We start from the raw sequence: 11,974 nt of genomic DNA, 5'->3' as shown, positions 1-11,974 counted from the left end.
AAAGTCAGCGAGGTCATTATCTGGCTCCTGCTTATTCCACCTTTTTTTGTGTGCACGAGAGAACAGCTCATTTAAAAGTGTGTCTGCATTAATCACAGTGCTGCATCAAAGTATGATAATCACCTGAACACTCTATTAAAATAAAAGTGCCAGCCCAGGGGAAATCTTACCTTACTCTTTAATTGTTTTGAGGCTTTGATAGGCTTTTTAATCTAAGATTAATTTATGCATTCTTAAATAACTCTACATATGATTAATAAGCTTGAAAATTAAAAGGAGACTGAAGCAATTATAACAAGTGGTTGGTCATCACCTCATTAGATGGTATTAGAAAAGATGCAGTTTGCGAGAGTGTGTGTGTGTGTGAGAGTGTGTGTGTGTGTGAGTGAGTGTGTGAGTGTGTGTGGCACCACAAAAATTAACAACGGAAGAGCAAAATGTGGAGAGACAGTCGCAAAAAAAAATAAAAAAGTGATGCTGGCTAAGTAATCTGGATCATTTTAAAAATGCTCTGGATGAGTCATGGTCACTTCTTAGAAAAACCGGATATATGATAGATTACTTTTAAAAAAAAAAAAAATTTTCATAGAAAAATATTCTCTTTAGGATCATCTCAGACTGGTCACATCGTTCCCCGTCGACCACGGTGTTGATCCTGAGCTGGAGAGACAACAAAAGAGAAAGATCAGCTGTTTGTGAGGCCACCGGAGAGAGGCGGCGAAAACAGTGAGACTTGCTAAATGGTTGCTAATGTGTAAACAAGACATCACTCCACTCCTGCTCTGATGTTTATTTGTCTCCTAAAAGCCCACCCCTGGGTCCTGACCCCCACATCCTCCACCACTAAACGGAACATTTCTTCTCGCAGGAGGTGGTGTGCAGTATGTGTGTGTGTGTGGGGGTGAGTGAGGGAGGAAGGAAGGGAGGAAAGGGGGGAGATGGGGGAGTTCATCACCGCATCAAATGAGGCTGAGCGCAGGGACCCTTTTGTCACAGACAGGGACTCATCTGCCAATGGTGAGCTGTGAGGTCCTGAGGGAAGGGAGGAACAAAGGTGCTAAAAGGCTGTGCGACAATGAGGGTGCTCCGAGGAGAGCCTTCAAGTGTGGGACACAGGCTGCACGGGACAAGCTGTGCCAATCACTCCGCAATTACTTTTTTGTGCAATCCGGAGGCCTTGTGTGGGCATTCATGGAGAGATGCAAGGACGCGAGCAGCCACGGCGAGCTTCTGAGCTGACCCCTAAGCTCATCCTGGCATAAATATATAGTAAATCACCTGCTCTTGTGTTGATTTGACTACAACAAGAAAACCTGTGGACCCATCAGAGAGGAAAACGCTGATGAGATTTTGCAGGGATTCAAAGGTTTATTTTTCAAATACACAAGTAATATGCGTAGTAAAAATACAATATGGCGTCGTCCTGAAGCCGCGCTAAAAGACTGGGGTCAAAAATACAAAATTCAGGACAGAAAAATATGAGTGTACGCTTTAAAAAGTAAAATGTACATACAGTATGTCACCAATGAAAATACCCAATGTGCAGGGCAATTCACTATCCTGATGGCTCAAGATAAGGAGCTGTTTCTCTTTTCTTTGAGTTGTGAGAAAAACAAAAACAAAAATGGCACTCAGTAGTGTGCAAACCTCTGCCAACAGTCCCCTTTAATTCATCCAAGAACACATGTTTAAATCCACTAGCTTTACACTTTTATTTGGATCCGCATCAAATTGTACTCACCCATAGATATCAACCACCTTCATGTTTTTTTTTTTCAAAATCAAGATTGACTACATGTTCCTCTGAGAAATGAACACCAATATAGAACAAATGCATCGCTCATATCTCACATTGTTAAAGGAGGCAAGAAAAAAATGTCAAAGTTTCGTGGAAATCTGTTCAGTAGTTTCTGTGTAATCCTGCCCTCAGACCAACCAACAGACACGGGTGAAAAGAGATCCTCCTGAGCAGAGGTAACAAAAACAAAAAACAAAACAGAAACAAGAAAAGTGTTGAAAAAACACTGAAGTGTAATCCGAGGTCTGATATATCAAGTTATATTTTCCACTCGGCTTCGTGATGCGGCTGAAATCGATGCTACAACAATATCATTTTTGTACGATTTTGCTATAAATATTTCACAATATGGCAAATTTTACATATCGAAATAAACAAACGCTGGATCTGACAAAACTCTTCACACATGTAAAATAAAAATCTCAGTTTGTCAAGATTTTAACGTCATTTTTGATCTTAGAAACACAAGCTATGATAAAAGTCATCACCACATGCTCCATTGTCAAGTCATTTTGTTTGTTTTTTATTAAAATTTACTCGTAAATATTACTTAGGATGAAAGAGTTCCGTAAAAATAACACGATTAAAGGATACTGTCAAGATACAGTTACACCAAAGTTAATATATGATGATATTGAATTATTATTGCGCGCTATCTACAACAAATCAACACAGATATAACAGCGCGCAGGCTTCTTTACCGCTAATTCACAATGACAACTCTAATGCTTAATCGTCATTACACCAACTATGTTGACAGAGTATTTAGAGAGTTTAAGTTTTGTGCATCAACACTGTATCCTACAGTGTAATAAAGAAAGATGCAGGAATTTGTCTATATCCAACCCCGAGCAGTTTCACTGGTGTAATGAGGAGTCAAGTGAGAATGGGAATTATCGTAATGATAACAAAGGTCTATGCACCATAGCTTGGGGCTGTATTGTAGGGCATTACCATAAAGATGTGATGTGTTTGTATTGCAGCCTTCTTTTTTTTGTGAGGGAGCAGGCCAAAGAGATAATAACTATTAGTAGATGACAGTGCTTTGTGGGATTCCAGCTGTGGAGCCCAAATTTCCATACAGATAGAATGGCTCTGGGTAGATGAGATATGCATGTGTGTGTGGGGGGGAAGGGCCGGGTGACTCAGTGGACTCGTCTCACACACACACACACACACGCGCGCGCGCGCACACACACACACACACACACACACACACACACACACACACACACACACACACACACACACACACACACTGCAGTCTGCACGTTGGACTCGGTCTTTGGCGTCCCCAGCCAGACTTCAGGGTGAGGTGAGAGCCTCCGGTTTGAACACTTCTGCAGGTCTCAGTGGAGGAACTGTCCAGAGTACTGAAACAGCCCGATGTTGCTCTGCTGACAGCTTTCAAAGTCAGGAAGTGCAAATAGCTAGGGCTCCGTGTGGGTGTGTGTGTGTGAGGGTGTGTGAACAGAAGACCAGAGATTTCCATCAAGATCACATGCAGGTGTGAGAGGGTGTGCAACATACTTGTCAACACCGGGGATTGGAGGGGAAACTTTACCTAACAAACACATACAAGACCCCCTCTGTCAAGGTTACAAACTTTCACATGAAATGTAAAGTGCAGCCAAAATCTATGTGAGTCGAGACGTACTGGTGAAAGGTTTAGTTCCAAATTCAGCACTCTGAGGAAATAAACTTATCTGCTTCCTCGCCAAGAGTTAGATAAGAAGCCAGATACCACTCTCATGTCTGTATGGAAAATGTGGATCTGCAGCCAACAGCCAGTTAACTTAGCTCTGCATAATGACGAAGAATACATTCTGGCAGGAATTTATATTCGACAATTAAGTTGTTTAATGGAAACTGTCTGTATTTAAATGGGTTTTGTTGAAGTGGGTGACAAACACATTTAAGACTTTTGATGAAACACATATAGAAAAGCGTTTGCAGCCTGATAAACTAGAACGTTACGTAATATAGAGGAGGAAACACTTTAACATTTGAAATTTTTTTTTTGCACAGATTGCATTGAAAACATGGTGAGACAAGATTTCTTTGTAGAAAATAGTCAGAAGTGAATGAATACTGAAAAGTGTTTCAGCATGCCCAGTTTGAGTTTTTTTTTTTCCTGCATTTTATCTCTAATCAAATATAGTCTTTGTAGGTCATAGTGGCCTGTCGAGAGTCTCCAGACTGGAACCATTGGATAACAGCTAGCTTGGCTCTTTACAAGGCTACAAAACGTCTAGTGGCACCTTGTTTGTTGGTTCTGAACAAAAAGCAAAACTCTGCATCTGTGAGCTCCCGGCCCCCTGAAATCTCAATCAACGAACCAGTCAGAGTTAGCGAGCATGAAACTATCTATTCACAGCGACTCTGGGCACACAAGGGCCACGGGTCCTCCAGTGTCTCTCCAGCTCAGGGAGGTTAGCCTAATGGGCTTGCGGCAGGCACACGTTACTCAGCAGTGCTCTTGAAGTTCTGCTTTAAAATGCATATCTGGAGCAAATCATTTTCTTGGAAATACTTCAGTGGAGTGACACAAGGCTGCAGAGGGAAGTGGAAGGTTTTTCGCGTTGTGTATGTTCGAATTCCTGCCGCGGCTTCAATTCAACCGGAGTTCCCTCTAAGCTTGTGAACTTGAAGAGCAGCTTGCGAGAGTGTGTCGTTATGACCCAGAAAGGACACGCAGAAGTGAGGATTCAGGACTAAGTGAGAGGGAGAAAGTGTGAGATTGGAAGGTAACTGTGATGAATTATCTGTGGGCGGAGGTTGGGTTAATAATAGCAGTGCATGTGGTGGTGGTGGTGGAGAATTAAAGTCTGCCGTCTCCTGAGTTCCAGTCAATCCGCTGGTGTAAATAAGTCCACAAACATCTGTAAACAATGGTGCACATGTTTTCTATCAAACAAACACAGCTGCTCAAAACAGGGCCCCGGAGATCGAACAGGTAAGAGGGCCGGGATCTCGGGGGCTGAGCAGCTTTTCTGGTCGACTTCCAGCGCCAGACCTGCCGTGTGCGTTTATGTAAGGGTGAGGCTAACGGAGAGAGGAGACAAAGATAGTGAGAGCAGAGAGCGTGAGGACACCAATCACCCTGTAATTATCCCCCCGGTGTGTGAACTGCCCAACTCTCCGTCCTTGATAGATTCACCTGACCCAATAACACAACACACAGCCACAATGGACTGGGGGGCAGGATAAAGACAACACCATAGATCAGCCGGGGATCGGCAATGAGACAAAGACCTAACATCTGGGAGCTGCGGTGAAATTAAAGAACCGAAAGACTGAACCAATCCTGTTACGGCTTTCCATTAATAGCCTGGGAGCTGCTTGAGAAACGGCACAAGTGAGGTAACGCAGGATTCAATTTCATTTGATATTAAAGAAACACCCCTTGGCGTCTCTCTCCCTCTCTTTCCCATACTCTCTCCCTCCGCCGTTCACATCACTCTGTTACCTTAGAGTGATGTATTAAGCCATTTAAATTAACAATGGAATGACTTATTCTAATGCGCTCGTCCCGAGGAGGGCCTGGGACGCTTGGTGGAGTGGGACATCAACACCACACACAGCACCTCTATAAACCCCGGGCTGGGCGGCGATGCGTGTCGCTCCTTCCAGATAGCCCAAACAATCTGGCCAGCGCTCCATCCACAAGGCAGACGTTCATACGCTCATTATGATGCGGAGAGGGTGAATAACGCCAGAGAGCCCCGTCGCTACTGGTCCCCAAAAAACACATCTCCCAAAGATGAGTAAATAAATGTTGTTTCCGCGATGGAATCCAAGGAATAAGAATCAGTAAATACACCAAAGTCCCATAAAGGAAATGACTTTTTTGGGAGTTTGAGGCAGCGATGCAGACTCTGCAGACTTTACGAACTTCAGCAGCAGCTTGTAAAATCTCACATTACTGCCCCTCATCTAGTCTATGTCTGATTCAGAGTTCTAAATCATTCATACTAAGGCCTTGGTCAGCTGAATACAAATGAGGATACAGTGGGTGCCCCATCTGTCCCTGAGGGGGTGTACAGAAATAGATCTTAGAAAAGCACAGTTTGATTGATGCTGCTACACTCTGAATAATGATCGGTTCAGAGGTCAAACTACTTCAGTGGCATGCATTATATCATTAATTACAGACATCAATAAACAATAGGACTCCGTCCATATGTTTTAAGTGTGCTTATGCCTCCACTTTTCCCGGCTGGATCATTTCACAATCAGTAACCGTTACACAGTGACCTTAAAAATCCAGGAGAAAAAAAAGGACACTCATCAGCTATTGATCACATTCTCTGAATATCGCAGCAGAAAAATGTGGCGTAGTAATTACACGTGATGAGAGAAGCACATTTCGATCTCACAGTTACATATGCAATTAAAATATTATTCATTACCTCTTAAATAAAAGCCCGGTTCTAAAATCCCATTAAATTTGGGATAATTGTGTGTGTTTAATTATAAGCCGTGGCAGGCAGCGAGGAAGGAAGGAAAGACAGAAGTTTTTTCGGAGAAAGTAACAGAATGTGCTGTGACCTAGATAGCGGAGGAGACATTTTGTTTTAAAAGTGACCTTGCTGTGAAACCTCAGCTCAGAATAGCTCCGATAGTTTTCCGTGGACTCTCAGTGCACAGACCTATCACTTCAGGTTCTGCTTTAACAGAGCTTTAAGCGGTAAAAGGGGCCATCAAATCCTCACACTTTTTTGCTAATTAAAGTGTTTAATCTTAGTCAGGAAATGGCACTGTAATGCTGTGATACAGCCTCTGTGCTTACAGCGGCAGTGCCACTTTTTTACAGTTTGATGTGCTGTGAAAACAAATGCTCACTGTAGAACAAAAAGGTACAGATGTGGGTGCTTTTTTGGGGGTGAAATGTAACTAAGAACTTTTGCTTAAATATGGTATGTCTGTAATTGTGGCCTCTGGGGGTCAAAACAATAGAAACAAAAGACAGTTTGATGGCATAATTAAGTAGCATGGGATCTCTAGAGCTGCTGTCTTAATGTTTAGCAATCATCATTGCTGATTAAAATGTGATGTGACTTTGCAGATGAGATACTGCTTTTAAAGTTATAGCCACACGATGTTTGGTCACATTTGTCCGTTACCGTCCTCACTCTTTAACGTATCATCTGACGTCTCCCTGGAAGTTTTAGCGACAGGCAATCAAATGAAACGCATAATTTACATGATTAAAATTACGGATTCCTCCTGGTTTGAACACTGTGGGAAACATCTGAAGTAATGTAAGTACGCAATTCAGCAAAATACACTGTAGACTTAAACAAACATCATTTTAGAAGGTACATGTTGAGATAATTGTACTTATTAGCATACTTGAGGAGCTTCCACCTTATGCTACTTCTACTTGAATCCACTTTATTTTTGATGAAAATCTTATCTAAAATTAATCCGTGGGCTATATCTGCTAGTTCGGCTACTTTGTAGAAGAGAGGCACGCTTTGACATTTTGGAAAAATACACTTATACACTCACAGTGGTCCATTATGTAAACGTGAAGCTACATCCGGCAGCGGCTAGCTAAGCATAGCATGAAGACTGAAAAATGTCTCAAAAGGCGAGAGCCAGACTGCCAAGATTCAGGCAAATAGTGGTCATAACCAACTGTAAAACAGCAGCTTGTCATCTTTACACTTCGGTTGTGTGCAGATTAATCGAACAAGATAAAACTGTGCTCGCTATCTTTCAGACAAAGCCAGGCTAGCTTGTTTCCCTTGATTCCTGCTTGTTATGCTAGGCTAAGCTAACAAACTGCTAACTGTAGCTTCTATTTACAGTGTATACATCAAAGTTATATCATTATTAAGCAAATAAATATGTTCCCCTCAATGTTAAATTATGCCTTTAAATGCACAGTATGCAATATCTGCAATTGCTGCTCAGGTTTCTCAATCAAAACAATAAAAATAAATAAGTAGTTTGGTGATGCCATTCCTTTAAGAATAATAAAAAAAAAACACTGAGGCTGAAATGTTTACATATCCAAGTGTTGTTAATGTTACTTTTAATGTTTAATGTTACAAAACACACCGTCAATGACATATGGATCCCTCTGGGTTTTTGAAAACATTTGGGATACTGTAAGTGCATCTTAAAATTATACTGGTTTTAGATATTTTAGTGTGGAAAAGTTTCATTTTAAATATTTAATGATTAATATATCATTAATATGATGCACTGTTAAAGATCAAACTCAAATGTAACTAAAATTAGCTCCCTTTTAATAACCCAAAACAGGAAAAAAAATAAACTTTACAAGAAAAACCTTTTTTACTTTTGATGCTTTAAGACCGTTTTGACGACACTTCATTCTTCTTACTTCAGTAATATCTTAAATGCAGGACTTTTACTTGTAATTGAGTATTTTTTAAATCGCTGTATTATATGCAGATCTGAATACCTCCCCCATCACTTCACATTTTTAGACTTTTGCTGTGGCCTGCCCGTAAGTTCATGTGTATGCTGTGTGCTGCCCCAGCCCAACATCCCCTGCTGGCTCCCTCGGAGCAGCTTGGCTCGGGCCGGTGGCTTCAACCTGCAGGCAGCCACAGGACAGCCCAAGCGGAGCTGTCTGCCACTCCTGTGCTTCATTAGGAAACAAAATATAAGGTTTCCACTCCATTAGGAATGACTTTAGGAGTGAAAGCACATAAGACGCCGACTCACCTCATCAACAATGCATTGCAATAACGGCTGAGGATGAATGAGAGCGAGCAGAGAGGGGAGAGAGAAAACAGCATTAGCCTGTATACAATGTCTTTACAGCAGAGTGGGAAGGAAAAAAAATCATTAATGCAATAAAATGCGGTCAGATTAATCAAATGCCTCAAACTCTTATGAAAATATTACAGGGAGAGAATTTTCTATTACATCTAATGGTATCTAATCTAATACTGGCAGTTAAAGGCTTGGGCATCTATTTATTGTGAAACACAATTTAGGAAGTTTAAAGGGAGGCAGTGAAGCATGCGTGCAGCATAGCCGTCAGGAACACAGGCAGAGATCTTTTTCTGCTATTCTCTTTCCTCCAACTCATAAAAGCTTATCATTAAAGACTGTAGGTCTCTCTGAGTTTGGGGGGGGGGGGGGGGGGGAATACACAGAGAGGAACGGCAATATGTAATTAGCGTGTCATAATCAAAATGACCCACTCGGACACTTTATGATCAGCAAGACAAAATTACTGCACCACTGGTGGCAATCTGTGGGCATGTGTTAACACCATTAACATAATGAAAATACACAAATGTTAATAGCCCGCCTCTGCACACGGACGAGGAGCTGAAGCACAATGTTAATTTCACAGTGCATTTTCACTAACCTGCAGGTTGTGGGGAAACGGCGGGCTGAGAAAACATACAATCTTTTTGTAAATGGCTTGGAAGAAGAAGAAGGAAAAGAAAAGTCTCCTTGTCTCTTAAAACAATCTGTGAAAAGTATCATTCCCCCGCCGCACATCTCCAGTGAGAGACTCTATGGAAGATCTCATTTTCAATTAAAATCTCATTTGCTTGGAAGTTGAAATGAAATCATGTTGTGAATTAGCACATGAATTTACATACTGGGAAGGCTGCCAGTGTGCACGGAGACTAATTTACCTTAAAGATTGATTTTTTTTTCTCGTTTTTTTTTTTTAAAGAACAGAAAGGGATCTCGGTGATGCCGTGATGAGAGCAATGATGCATAAGTGAGATCTGAGAAAACATTTACCAACATCCAGCAGCAATGAAACACTGGATTGTAAGATGTAACTAGTGAGGAAAAGCCAATTCTGTCTCTGCTGATGCACAGTTGAGGGCTTCACTTAAGAGGGAAAAAGAGTTTCCGCAAAGTTAAAAACTTTTGAAACATACACAATATTGTTGGATTGTTGGTTTGTGTTTACTAACCAGCTCAGTTGCTTGATTAAATAGCAATGTTTTACATTTCTGCATGAAAGAAATGGACAGATACGTTCAAATTTGTTTGCACCATCCATCACATCTAAAAAAAAAAAAAAAAAAAAAAAAAAAAAAAAAAGACAATTTCTACATGATGCTGCTTTCAAATAACTGTTGACTTTTGGATACGAAGAGCGGTCGGAGAAAGTCCTGTGTTTGTTTGACCCATGGCGACCTCCGTACAAGTTTTTTTTTGTTCGCTATCCTCTTTCACCTGTCTTCCCACTTTGCTGCCGTCATCCCAGCGACACCACTTGAGGTCGCCACTTAACAAAATGTAAATCGATATTGCTCGTAATAAGCTGGCTTCCCAGTCGACCTTATTTGGTTGTTCTGGGTGATGAGGATGGGCAGTTTTTAGGACATTTTCCTGTTGTTTTATTGGAAACAAAAATGTTTGACAAGATGTCGGGACAATTTTAAGTCAGTAAAATGTTCAGGTATGGCGATATATGATCTTCTCCTAACCCTAACCGAGTGGTTATCCTGCCTAAAGCTAACAAGACCAGCATCGGAACGACATAATTGAAAATTGAACATAAGGAATCACAACGTTGTAACTTAAAGAAATGTCAAGTTTCACCATATCTATGGTTTGCAGAAACGTACAATGCGAACATATCTTCTGCCGAATGGGTCATTATGGTATCATCAGAATGGATCTGTAGGACATGTTCAAAGTTCTTATTCTCAAATTATTTCTGTTACTTCTCTTCTGAAGGTTTATCCTTTTAATTTAACAAGGTTTTTAAGATTTCCACCTGCATCTTGCACTTGATGGTCTTAACACCCAGAATACACTCCTTCAATCAGCCTTCCACCGGGCCTCGGATTGTCCACAGTAAATTACTTGCTCATTTCGCGAGGCCTTCTCTGACAAAGCACTACAGCTGTTATTGATTCATTCTCTCAATTAAATAAAGCTTTGCTCTCTCCACTCCTTGTAAATACCTAGAGACCCCCTATCCAACACAATATCCATTCTTCTTACGCTGGTAACATTATCAGTCTGCACGCAAAATTAATTCCCCCACTATTGCTGAAATAACTATAATTGCAAACTACACAGAGAGAGAAATTGGAAAGGGGGTTTTAATATACATTTCCAGGTGTATTCTCCATTTGTTCAAGTCAATAACATTTTTCATTAACATTTGTAATAAAAAAAGCAACTTCTGTCCCCCTGCTCATTTCCTTTTTAATTCAGAGATGAATTCACGACACACTTTCCAAACTGCTACGTGCCACACTTTCTCATTTAATTTGGTTTAAGACATCCAAATGAGATTAATGTTGGCTATCAACTATAAAACATCTTAATTTACATATTTATCAGCTGAATGAGCCATGACTCACAATAGGTAAGATGTATTAACATGATTGCATGTTGATGCAACACTTTGATATAATAGAAAATCAATACGTGGATGAAAATGGATAGCGACTGTAAGAATGCAATTCTTGTCATCTGAGATATTTAGTGAGTTATTTCTGACAGTCAAAGTATTTGTAGCGATGCTTCGGAATTCCATCTGCTATATTAAAGCTGCACGCTCTTATGTGAACAGCTCTTCTCTTTTGAGGAGGTGTGAAGAAAAACAAGGAGATGGTCAGTGTGCAAGGACATTCAGGTGTCTCCACAGACAGGATAAGAGGAGAGGGAGTGAAGAAGAAGAGAAGGAGACCCTCGTCGGTCCCCCCGCCTTCATTGTTATCCTGCTGACGGTCCTGCAGGTGGGCAGAAATCGGTGTGGCTCGGCCTCAGCTGTACTGAGGTCAGCTCTCTGCTCGTCTGTGCTGGAATTATGGGCTAGCCTTTTGCCCGCGGCGCACAGATTTAGCCGTGACCCTGAACACGGCCTCCCCCAGAGGTTGACAAATTTTATCACCACATTTCCCCAACTTTGCTGAGAAAACCAACCGGACTCACCAACCCACAGTCAATCCAACCCCACCAGCAGCTTCCCCCAAACCTCATATCTCATCTCAGACATAATGGGAAAATCAGACCTCTGTGAACGGGAATCTTTTAAGATTCATAGAAAATAAGGGCAAGTGCTGGAATGACAAGGGACATTGACAGCTCATAGCGTTTGCTGCAGAAAATTAATGTAAAGTCTCTTAGATTTATCAGGATGTAATTATCAAATTACGCCTGGTAACACGATACTTCTACATTTTTCTGACATAATTTTAA

This window comes from Sparus aurata, chromosome 8, assembly GCF_900880675.1.
Source record: "Sparus aurata chromosome 8, fSpaAur1.1, whole genome shotgun sequence".
NCBI classification, from domain to species: Eukaryota; Metazoa; Chordata; class Actinopteri; order Spariformes; family Sparidae; genus Sparus; species Sparus aurata.
Note: the sequence above shows the minus strand (reverse complement) of the source record.